The following is a 13,469-nucleotide window of genomic DNA, read 5'->3' on the forward strand; positions in this document are numbered from 1 at the left end:
ACACACACACACACACACTTTATAGCCAATAAAGAACTTTTATTTGTTAATTAACATGGCTCAAAATAAAGAGAATGATCTGTAAACTCCATTTACTAACTGGAACATGGAATGCAGGAAGCATGAATCTAGGAAAATTGGAAGTGAAAAAAAAATAAGAAATAAATGGAATCCATTTTTTTTAAAAAGCATACATTAAAAAGTATATGAACAATAATTATATGTATTTATGTTAACAGATATAAAACACAACAAACAAATCAACTGCCTCTGCAAAAATAGAGTTGTGAAGCTCAATATCAACAGTGAAAACAAGTCAGGGGCCAGCTATGAAAAATGCCATCAATTACTCATATACAAGTTCAAATTAAAGTGAAGAAAACTGAAACAAAGTCACAAGAGCATATCCTACCTGCATTTAGAGGTCATATCAAGAGCAGATCTGATGCACTGAACATTAATGTCTGAAAACTAGAGTAGCTGTGGGATGACAACAAGGATATCACACATGAAAAATGTCATTGAAGACAGAAAAGAAAGGTAAAAAAAAAACCCAACAAAATATATGTCAGAAAAATCTGAAACTTGCTTTTGAGTGTTGTTATAAGGTGCAGTTGAGTCGAGTATGACTTATAGTGAACATATGAACAACAGATCTGAACTCTATCTTATCCTATGCCATCCTCACACTTCCTAACACGGTAGAACCCATTATGGCAGTTACTGTGTCAATCTGCTAGGTTGTGGGTCTTTCTCTCCCTTGCCAATCCTCTGCCTTTCCAAACATGATTTCCCCTATCAAAGAATAGCCTCTTCTAGCAACATGTCCAAAATTTGTGTGGCTAAGATTTATATATTTGCCTCCATGAAGCACTCAGGCTGCACTTTCTCCAAGACATATTTGTTTATTCTATGGCAATCCATAGGGTGTTCAGAACTCTTCTCCAACAGCTCAAAAACATGAATTTTTCTTGTGTCAACTTTATTTATTGTCCAGCTCTAAGATGCATACCAAGTGATTGGAAAGACCATGGCCGGAATCAGATTCATCTTAGTCCTCAAACTTATATAATTTAAAAAGATAAAAGAAGAAATGACCAATAGGAGAACTGGAAAGAAGTTCTCAAAAGCATTGTGAGGATAAAAAGGAAAGTATTATAGAGACATAAGCAAAAAGATCTGAAGTTAGAAAACAAAAACAGAAAAAAAACACAAAAACAAAAACAGAAAAATATCCTCAAGCTGGAAGAACTGAAGAAAAATTTAAACCTTGAGCTGCAATACTGAAAGCTTCTATGGAAAATCTGGATGATGCAGAAAGCACCAAAAGAAGATGGAGGGAATAAACAAAGCAACTATACAAAAATAAATTAATAAACATAAAAATAAAATAAAAGATGCTCAACCATTTGAGGGGGGAAAATACGCTCAAGAACCAAAAGTGCTGAAGAAAGAGGTTCAAACAGTACTAAAGGACTTGGGGAGCGGGGGAGGGGGGAGGAGTGGCGAATAAAGCTCTAGAAATATTAGATATATGTCAGCAAGCAGATGCAGGATCCAGATGAATGCTGGACAGGATCACATGTCTATGTTAGGACATTTGGAAGACAATTAACTGCTCAACCAGCTGGAAGAGACCAACATTTGTATCCATTCCAAAAGAAGGTGAGTAAACAGAATGAGGGAAAATTTTCATGAAGGTTATTTAAACTTGCTTTGGCTGTACACTGACATGTAACTTCCAGAAATTCATGCTGGATTTAGAAGAGGCTGTGCTGGGATCTGATTATCTTGGCTAACAGTAGAGAATAACAGAAAGACATGTGTGCTTTATTAATTGCACAAAAACATTTGATTATTCATACTGAGTTATAGATAAAACACTGAGAAAAATAGGATCCAGAACACTTAATTTTGCTCATATGGAATCTACATATAAAACTAAGAACTTTCTTTTGAACTGAACCAAGGGATATTTAATGATTTAAAATCAGAGAGTGTATGAGTCAATGTTGGATCCTTTCACTCTATCTCCTCAATACGCATGCTGAGAGGAAAAAAAAATATCAAGAAGGTAGAATAAGATGAAGAATGTGACACCATGTTTGGAGAAAATTTCAACAACCTTAAATATTCATATGTGACTACCTTACTTGCAGAAAATGAAAGAGATGTTATGTATTTTAAATTTTAGAGATTACTGTAGTCATAAGTAAGGATTATACCTCAACATAAATAGCGAAATTCTCACAGTTGAACCCATAACATTGTGATGGATGACATAGTCTGTAGGGAATTGCAGTGCTAACCGAAATGCTGTACTTCTCTGCTGGTTCCAATACATTGGAATCTGATGCAAAAATATGGACAATCCCTTCTTATGCAATGTATAGCTTTGGAAACTCATTGTAGAGTCCGTTGTTAAGGAATTCAGACTCACCAGCAGCGAGTGAGTAATGATATGTAAAGATTGATGTTGTCAACAATTTCATGCTACATAGATCCACAGCAAATGTTTATGGAAGCAGCAGTCAAGAATTCAAAAGACTGGGGGAAATCTACTGACAAAGACCTCTTTAAAGTGCTAAAGAGAAGGGAGTTCTGGTGGCCTAGTGGCAAGAAGCTGCACTGGAATCCAAAGGTGCGTAGTTTGAACACACCAGATGCTCTGCTGGAGAAAAAGGGACAATCTCCTCCTGTACTAGTCAGATTTGATTTGACAGTACACACACACACACACACACACACACACACACACACGTCATAAAATTTAAAAAAAAATAAGAAATCAAGAAAGTACTAAAGAGTGAGGATGTCAGTCTAAAGACTAAGGTAAAGCTGGTCCAAGTCATGGTATTTTCAGTTGCTTCATGTGCATGTGCAACTTGGGACACAAAAAAGGAAGAGCAAAGAAGAATTGGTGCCTCTTAATTGTGATGTTGGCAAACAGTACTGAATATAACATGGACAGCTAAAAGAACAAGTAAATCTGCCTTGGGAGAAATGCAGCCAGTGTGATTCTTAGATGCATGGATAATGTGAGTTTGACACACATATTTTGGGCATACAGTCAGGAGGAACCAGTATCTGCAAAAAGACATCATACTCGGAATGGCGGAAAGTCTGAGAAAGAGAGGAAGACTCTCCAACACGGATGGACATAGTGACTGAAAGTTTGGACTTGAACACAGGAGAGATGATGCAGGATAGGCCAAGGTTTAGATCTACTGTTGATAGGGTTGTTTTGAGTCAGAGTCAACTTGATATCACCTTGCAGGACAAAAGAAAACTGATTCATAGTATTTCCAAGGTTGCAGATCTTTACAGAAAGAAACCACTGCAGGAAAGCTTACTTACTTCCCTTGGAGTAAGCTTTGGAGTTGCTGGCGGATTCAGATTGCTGAAATTTCAGCTTACATTCCAGTGTTCTAACCACTGGGCAACCCATGTTGTTGTGGTTGTTGTTAGGTGCCATTGAGTCAAGTACAACTCATAGTGAACAACTATGAATAAAAGATTTGAGCCGTGTTCTGACATGTGCCTCCCTCATACTTCCTGATACTCAAGAGCCCTTTGCAGCAGTCAAGTGCTGATCCACCTAGTTGAGGGTCTACCTCTCCTTCACTGACCCTCCACCCTTCCCAGCTTCTCCAAGGAATAGTTCTAGCAACATGCCCATAGAATATGAGGCAAAGCCTTTTGATTCTTGCCTCCAAAGACCACTTTAGTTGCACCCTCTCCAAGACATATTTGTTCATTCTTCTGGCTGTCCATGAGATGATCAGTGCTCTTCTCAACACCACAGTTCAAAGATGTTATTTCTTTTTCTGTCATCCTTATTCTTTGTCCAGCTCTCAGATGCATAGTAAGTAATCGGAAAGGCTATGGCTTGAATCAGATGCACCTTAGTCCTCAAACTGACATCATTACTCCTCAATAATTTGTGGAGGTCCCTAACTACAGATTTTCCAGTACAATATTTATCTCATTTCCTGACTGTTGGTAACAAAGATGTTAATTGTGGATCCAAGGAAGATAAAGCTGTTGGTAGTTTCAGTCTCCTCTCCAAACATTATGGCACCGTCTGTCAGTCCAGTGGTAAGAATCTTTGTTTTCCTTACATTAGATGTAATTCATACTAAAGGCTGCATGACCCAGAAAGCATCAAAAGAAGATGGAGGGAATATACAGAATTACTGTACCAGAAATAATTGATTGACACTGAAAAATTTCAAGAAATATCATATGAACAAGAGCCAATGGTAATGAAACTACATTGAAGGCATTGGGGAAATAAAAAAGGCCTCAGAAAACTATAGGATACCAATTGACTTGTTTCAATTAACAAATGCAGTCTTGGACGCACTCACCAGTCTATGCCAGGAAATTTGGAGGACAGCTGTCTGGCCAACGGATTGGAAGACAGATGTGCTACCCATAGTATAGTTTTAACTAATACTATTCACCTAACAGGGAGCTTTAGCTGAGTAGTAGTAAGGAACAGCACTGCCAGTCCAAAGAAGCATGGTTCATATCCAACAGCTGCTCCCCAGGAGAAAGACAGTCTCCTTCTCTGCAAATTGTTGCCTCTGAAAACCTGGTGGAGGCTTAACTATGAGTCAGTCTTGAGGACTCATAAGAGCATTTGTTTGTATGTTTGCCATAAAAGATCTGAATTCACATTATATGTGTCTTATAAAATTGTTTGAGGTAGGTTAAATGTTATTTTCACCATTTTATAAGTAGGAAGATGTAAGCTTCATTGAAACTAAGAACAATTCAGAATAACACCGGAAGCAAGCAAATGTTGTTTATATTTTAAAATTCTATTTCTAGTGTCTTTGTTATTGTTGTTATATGTCATTGAGTTGCTTACCACTCACAGTGACCCTATGTACAACAGTCCTTAACTCTATCTTGATTCAACATCATTGTCTCCGACACACTATCTCTTGTTACCCCAGCCACTGAGGCAATTCATTTCATCCAGGATCTTCCTCTTGTGCTCTGTCCCTCCACCTTTACAAGCATGGTGCCCCTCTCCAAGGACTGATCTCTCCTTGCAACAAGCCCCAAATATGTCAGATGGAGCTGCAACATCCTTGCCTCCAAGAAACAGCCTGACTTCACCCTCTCCAGAATAAACCTATATGCTTTCCTAGCAGTCCATGGGATATTAAATACTGTTTTCCAGCACTACAATTCAAAGCATCAATTCTTCTTATATCATCCTTAGTCATTATCCAGATTTCTAATTCATAGAAAGTAATTGCAAATACCATGGCCTGTATTATGCACACCTTAGTCTCTAGACTGACATTGTTGCTTGTCAGAACTCTGGAGCTGTCCCTGACAGCAGATGTTCCCCGTGTAATGTGTCTTTTGATTTCCTGGCTGCTGATACCAAGAGTGTTGATTGTGGAACTAGACAAGCTAACGCTGTTAACAATTTCAGTCTCTTCACTGACTATCGTGATGCTGCCACTTGTCCCAGTGGTATGAATCTTTGTTTTCTTGATGTTGAGCTTCAATTTACATTGAATACTACAGTCCTTGATCTTTTGCAGCATATGCCTCAGGTCTTCCTCAGTTCCAGCAAGCAAAATTGTGTCATCTGCATAATGCAGGTTGTTACTGAGTCTTCTTTCAATCTTGATGCTACATTTCTCCTCATAGAGTCCAGCTTTCTGGATGATCTGTTCTGCATGTTGTTGTTGTTGTTGTTATGTGTCATCGAGTCACCTGCGACTCAGCGACCCTATATACAACAGCCCTAAACTCTGCTCTGTCCTGTGCCAATCTCACTGACTCTGACACTCCCATCCCAATTATCCCAGTCACTGAATCAATCCACCTCATAGAGGGCCTTCCTCTTCTGCGCTGTCCCTCCACCCTCCAAAGCATGATGTTCCTCTCTAAGGACCGGTCTCTCCTCACAACATGTCCAAAGTATGTTAGACGGAGCCTCAGAATCCTTGCCTCCAAGGCGCCACCCGGTTTAACCCTCTTCAGGACAAATCTATTTGTTTTCCTAGCAGTCCATGGTATTCTCAATACTCTTCTCCAGCACCACAGCTCAAAGGCATCAGTTCTCCTTCTATCCTTCTTGGTCATTGTCCAACTCTCTGATGCATAACAGGTGATTGCGAAGACCATGGCCTGTATCAGACGCACCTGTTCTTCATACAGATCAAAAAATTATGGAGATGGGACACACCCCTGGTGTACACTTTTCTTGATTTTGAACTGTGTAGTGTTTCCTTGGTCTGTTCTGAGAATTACCTCTTGGTTCTAGTACAGATTTCACCTAAGCACAATCAAGTATTTTTGGGATTCCCTTTATTCTCTGAGTTAGCCACAGTTTTTTGTGATCCAAACAGTCAAAAGCCTTTGCATAGTAAATGAAAAACAGATCAACATTCCTCTAGTATTCTCTACTTTCATCTTAAGGTCCATCTAATAATGGCTTTAATATCCCTAGTGTCATGACCTTTCCTAAACCCAGCTTGTAACCATGGTAGTTCTCTGTTGTGATGTACTGTTCAAGTAATTTTAGGATAATTTTCAGCAGGATCTTGCTTGCATGTGATATTAATGATACTGTTCAATAATGTCCATGCTCTTCTGGGACACCTTTTTTTTCCTTTAAATGAAAACAAATACAGATTTCTTCACAATTTATTATGTAAAAGGCCTTGTACTGTTTTGTTTTGTTTTTAATAAGTCAATTCCAACATGAGAGCATGCAAACATTTTCATGTGTCTAAATTTATATAACTTTTTATCTAAATTTTATTTTTAAGCTTAAGAATATATGTTATTGTTTGTTAATAGGAAGTTTTACATAGTGATCTGAATATTTTTTAAAACAGTAAAAATTTAGAGGTTCATAAGGTTACCTTAAATTCTTCCTAGTAAACTCTTAACAGTCTTTATTACTAATATACATTATGTCCATGTTGTATTTCAGTATTAAATTTAAACAAAGGGAGAAAATGGCAGAATGGAAAGAAGAGAGCAGTAAGCATCAGAAGAACAAGTAGACAGTACGTGTGTGTGTGTGTGTGTGTGTGTGTGTGTGTGTGTGTGTGTGTGTGTGTATTTAATGTTGTGGCCTCCGAAGAGCTTTTCTTATCAAATCCTCTGTCCTCTTCATCAGCTTCATAGTCCATGCAGTTTGTCATCCACATCATCATCTATTATCCATTTTTCTGGCAGACTGAGAAAATACTGAAGGATGAAAACACTTTGGACTGACATTGGGAGAGCTAAATAACACCCTGAACAAGCAGTTGTTCAGGGACTTTATTTCTTCCTGGTGTGTAAATGACTGCTGGCATGCTGTTTGGTAGATTGATAGAGAAATGAACGGATAGAGTAGCTGACATTCCACCCATCTGTTTCAAAGGTGACAAGAACTTCTTGATCCTTGAAAGGACATTTTCATTTCTTCTTTCACTTTATTATGCTTTAAATATTTAGCTCAAACTATTTGCAAATTAGTGAAGAGGATTAGTGCAAACATTTAACAGAATCAAAAAGAAATAAAATCATCAGGCTATCAATTTTATTTTCATGAACACAGTTGAAATATTTTACTTTTGAGTGAGAGAATAAAGTTTAATATTTCTCCAAAGTATCAGTAAGGTGACAGGATTTGACCTAATTGGACCAGAATGTATAATGATCATTTCTATTTTCAGAGGACTTTCTGTAGAGCTGCACATGCAGCAAAACAAATATTTTCAAATTTACTAACATTTTCCACCTTATTTACCCAATGTTGAATATGGCACACTCACAAAAAATTACAAGAAACAACAAGTGGATATATGTCAAATATATTGTGAAACAGTTTATGAAAATTGTTAATTTTTAAGCGGAAGGTGAAGGATCCTGCAGCTTTGATGTTCATAGGTACTTGGTTTTAGTTTTTAAGTTCTTTGAATATTATATCAATAGAAAAACATAACTGGAACTGTCCAAAACCAGGAATGACAGTTTTTATTTCACTCTTCAATTTATAATCATATTAAAACAATTCTTCCTTACTGAGAGTCAGAGAAAAGTGTCTGTTGAATATTTCTTTCAGCTCAATAATAAAATCTCATCAGGAAACAACAAAAAAGACAAATCAATACGCTAAAATGGGGCAAATAATTTTCCTTTGAATAGCAGGCAATATACAAAATGTCTGAAATCTGACAGACTCAAGTTATTAAAGGGATTTTATGTCAAACAGTTTATATTATATATCATTTGGATAGTGCTACAAATTTCAAAGTTGTAGTGAGTTAAGAGAATATCAAATGTAATACAATGCAACTTTCAACATTCTACTTCTGTAGTATTAACTCTGCTTTTCTGAGAATATACTGTTTGTTTTTTATAAAATAAATAAATGAAAGGTAAATATATATGAGTAAACTTGAGCTTGATAAATCTTTTAATGTTCTAAGAGTACTGAAGGAAAAGCTATTGTACAAAATTATTTTTATGGAATCAAGTTGTGTATATTCAGTATAGTTTTTACAATTTTCAAAAAGAGAGCATAAAAGATTGCCTGTAAAAGAAACCAAAAGAACCACAATGTTTCTAAGGATTATAAACTGTAACAACAAATGTAAATATTTCTGTATAGATAATCACCAGGAACCATTATAAGTTAACAGTGTTAGGCCACTAAATGAAGACACTTGGTCTTTTTCTCGTATTTGTTTTTCTTTCATTTGTCCTTCTTTTATTCTTTCTGCTTTTCTTTTTTTCTCTCCCTCTAACATTCCTCCTTCGTTTTACCACATTCCTCATCTTTCCTGCCTTTCTGCTTTGTCTTCTTTTATTCTCCTGTCTCCTACATGTTCACCCTTTCTAATTTGTATTTATCACCATTTAAAGATGTACATCAGATCAGAATGATGACTTTTATACTTTATTAAATTTGAAGTTAATATGACTACATGTAAAATATATGTTTCTTATTAAGATTTATATGGATCATATAAAATGCAGTGTTTACAACATTTTCAAGTGGCAAGGAGAATTCTCATTCATCATCACATTACTAATTGATTAAGTTGTTAGGTTTTTTGTTTTTTTTTATGTTGAGGTGTGATTCATACTGAAGACTATAATCTCTGATCTTCAGCAATAAGCACTTAGCATAGTCTGCAGGGAGATGTGCTGATAGCCCAAATATCAAGCCTCTGGTGGTTGACTCACCAGAGAGAACATGGACAATCTCTTCCCATAGAATCTGGGGAGGGTCAGCTATGAATTGATTACCACTCGAAGATAATTAATTTGCTTTCAGGATCTTTATTGGCTGAGTGTGTGTGTGTGTGTGTGTGTGTGTTTCTTTTGTATGCACCAATTCTGTGATTATTAATATGATTAGTTTTCAAAGATCAGGACATGATGCAAAAATTGCTATTGTGTGAAAATAGAGTTGCAATGCTTAAGGAAGCTATGGGCAGAATATTGAATGATTCAAGATGCATTAAAAGAAAATGGAAAAGTATGCATGGTCATTGTGCCAAAAATAATTGTCTGACACAGAAGAATTTCAAGAAACAATATATTATAAGAATCAATGGTGATGAAGGAGGAAGTTCAGGCTGCTCTGAAGGACTTTACAAAACATAAAGCCCCAGAAATTGATAGAATACCGATTGATGAATTTCAGCAAACAGATGCTGTCCTAGATGTGCTTATCAAGTTGTGCCAAGAAATCTGAAGGACAACTTCTTGGCCAAATCACTGGAAGAGATCTCCATAATTATTTCCATTCCAAAAGAAGGTGTCCTGACAGAGTGTGGATATTATCAAACAATATCACTAATATCATACACTAGAAATATCCTGCTGAAGATTATTCAGAAATAACTGGAGCAGTACGTTGACAAAGAACTAAGATAAATACAAGCTATGTTTTGAAGAGGTTGTGGCACTAAGGACATTATTGCCAATGTCAGATGGATCTTGGCAGAAAGCACAGAGTTGAAGAGGAATGTCTATCTGTGTTTCGTTGACTATGCAAAGGCTTTTGACTGTGTGGATCACAATAATTGTGGCTAACCTTGAGAAAAATGAGAATCCCAGAACAATTGATTGTGCTTAGATGAAGCCCACACTTAAACAATTAAAGAGTTTTCCCCATACTTTTCAAAGAGAGGAGCGAATTGGGGAAAGGAGTGGGAAGGGAGAAAAGTGCAAAAATGAATGGAAATCCAAAGTCTCTGTAAACTTTCATTAAAAATAATAATAAAAAAATAGGAGAAGCAGTCCTTAGAACAGATCAAGGGAACACTGGATAGTTCAAAATCAGGAAAGGAGTGTGTCAGAGATGTATCCTGTCCCCATAGCTTTTCAACATGTATGCAGAACAGATTATTCAGGAAGCAGAGCTTTATGAGGAGGAGTGTGCCATCAGGATTATAGGAAGACTCATTAACAACCTATGATATGGAGATGACACATCCTTGCTTGCTGAAACGGAAGCATTCACTGCGAAAGGTCAAGGATGGCAGTCTTCAATATGGATTGAAGTTCAGCATTGAGAAGACAAAGATTAACTTGGCAATTGGCAGCACCATGATAGATGGAGAAGAGATTGAGGTGGTTAGCAATTACAGCTTGCTCAAATCCACTATCAACACTCTTAATACCAGCAGTTAGAAAATCAAAAGATTAATTACATTGGGAAAATCTGCTGCCATGGACAACTCCAGTGTGCTTAAGAGCACGATATCAGTCTGGAGACAAAGATGAGCCTAATGCAGGCCATGGTCTTCTCAATTACTTGTTATGTTTCAGAGAGCTGGACAAGGACTAAGAATGATAGAAGACAAATAGATGCATTCAAGTTGTGGTGCTGGAGAAGAGTCTTGAACATACTACAGACTGCCAAAAAAACAAGTCAGTCTATGTTGGAGAGGATGAAACCAAGTCTCTCTTTGGAGTTAGGTGTGAAGCTTCACCTCACATACTTTGGGCACATGGCTAGGAGAGACTGGTCTTTGGAGAAGGACATCATGCTCGGAAGGGTGGGTGGACAGCACAGGAGAGGAAGACCAGGGATGAGATGGATTTATGTAGTATCTGGGGCAATAGTGTGTCAGAATTAGTGAGGCTGCCTCAGGACAGGAAAGGGTTCAGAGCTGCTGTTCATAGGGTTGCTAACATCACAGACAACTCAATGGCACATAACAACAGCAACATACTATATTAGTTGCTTTGGATATTTTTGTTTGTTTTTGTTTTTGAGGGGTTTTTTTGTTTGTTTTGTTTTGTTTTAAATTTAAGCTCTTCCTTAGAGTCAACAAGACCTTGGGGAGAGCCTTTGTATTTAAAGTTGTTTGTTATATTTTAGAGAAATAAGTGGTACAGCACTCTTTTGTTAATATGCTGTACTGAGGTAACCTGGGGTTACTCTGATGCTGACCTTGTGCCATTGGGTGTCAAATGCCATAATGGATACCTATGGTGGACAGTGTTTGGTGGAGCTCTCAGTTTAAGACAGGTTTGGAAGCAGGAGTGGCATTCCCTTCCTAAACATCATGCCTCTGGAAACTCTATGAACTTTGATAAATGTTGATAGTTATAGAAAGGCTTCAGGTCTTTTGTTCATAAGGTTGCTGTGAGTCATGCTTGACTCAAAGGCAATCAACAACAACAACATTATATGATTGTTAATTTATTTCATATAGTAGTTGGTAAACCACTAGGAATCATTGTACAGCCAAGTGAACATATAACTTATCATAGCCAGTATCATTCTAGCTTCCTACCTTGGCATTTGTTACTGCCAGATTATATTCTTAATTCATGAAACTGTTGGATGATGTTGTTGTGTACCATAGAGTCAGAAGTTACCCATAGCTGACTCTCTTGTGGGTTTTCAGAGACAGTTAATCATATGGCAGAAGACTGTCTATTCTTCTCTCATGAAGCAGCTGGTGGCCTTGAACCATGGGCCTTTCGGATTACAGCACAGCTTTTTGACACTAGACCACAAAGGCATATTGCCAGATAATCAGTCAATCAGTGAGGAGCAAGGGTAAATCTCATTTTTCTCCAAAGAAGACTGGCCTTGCAATGTTTACATGCCTTCCTTTGTTTTCCTTGGACTGTTTTAATACTTGTTCTCCATCTGTTACTTCCTAACTGAAAACTGACCTAGCTCTACCCTTTCAAAATTAGCTTTTATTTCATTTATCTAATTTAGAATATTCAGTGACTGAGGTAATGGGGGTAGGTGTATCAGAGACAGTAAGATAGAGAAGGATTTAGGGCTGTTGTATATAGGGGCACTTTGAGTTGCTGATGACTCGATGGCACATAATAACAACAACAACAACAATTTAGAGTATATCTTCCAATGTAATAGAATCAACTTCACTATATTTTCAAAAGACAGGAATGCTTGACAATAGTGGATGTAATTCCGCTAATAAATATCACCCATATTATTTCTCCATATCCATTTGCTACTGACTCCATTGCACTGATAATGAATTTTCTTTCATTAATTTTCTTTCTTCCATTTTCTTTTCTCTGATTCATTTTTCCTTTTTACTGACATAGAAAATTGTTATTTTTTTCCTCTTTCTGTCTTTAAATTGTTGTTGGATTTCAACCAGCAAAGAAGGTTCTGTATTTGGCACAGCAATGCAGTTCATCGTAGACATCAGGCACCAGATCTCTCAAATTTTGTTATAGACCTTCTTTTAAAGGATGCTTTTATAGAGAATAATTTTTGATGATAGAGTTAATGTCTTCCTCTGAAACAAGTGTGCTTTTAACGTTGGAAGATAGAGATGGTTTTCTCTCAGGAGCAAAGAACAGACGTGCTTACTTTCCAGTATAAAATCCAACCCCATTAAACTCAGGCTTGCTGTCCTGTACATGGGTAACATGGCACATGTTACAAGGGTAACATGGCCCAATTCATGCCACATTATAAGAACAAGAGTTCAAGAAAATGGTTCAAATGTTAATACTTTGGCTACTGCTATTGTGATAAACAAACTTTAATCCCTACCCAAGGAATCTTAGGTCATCTGCTAGTGTCCATTAATTGGTAGTCTGGTTTTGACCCTTGGACTTTCTGGTGCTCTTTTGAAAACTTGAATGCTATGCTTACAGAGACATGACTTTTAAAAGAAGAATGAAGAAGATTACATAAACTTATTAATAAGATTTGAGTGAAGTTTAAGGAAATTGATAGAGGTATTTGGCACAATTGTTTGGTAAAACAAGCAAGAAATGATTTTCTGTTTTGTTGCCTGCTAGTAAGGGGACATACTGTTGTTGCTATTGTATACCATTAAGTCAGAATGAACCTTTCAGTGTGTTTCCAGAGGCAATAATTGCACAGGAGGAGATCACCAATCCTTCACCCACAGAGCAGCTGATGGATTTGAACTGCATACCTTTGGTATGGTAGCAGTTTTTTGCCACTGAGCCACCAG

The sequence above is a fragment of the Elephantulus edwardii genome, unplaced genomic scaffold, assembly GCF_000299155.1.
Source record: "Elephantulus edwardii isolate Elephantulus edwardi_28Jun2011 unplaced genomic scaffold, EleEdw1.0 scaffold00013, whole genome shotgun sequence".
NCBI lineage: Eukaryota > Metazoa > Chordata > Mammalia > Macroscelidea > Macroscelididae > Elephantulus > Elephantulus edwardii.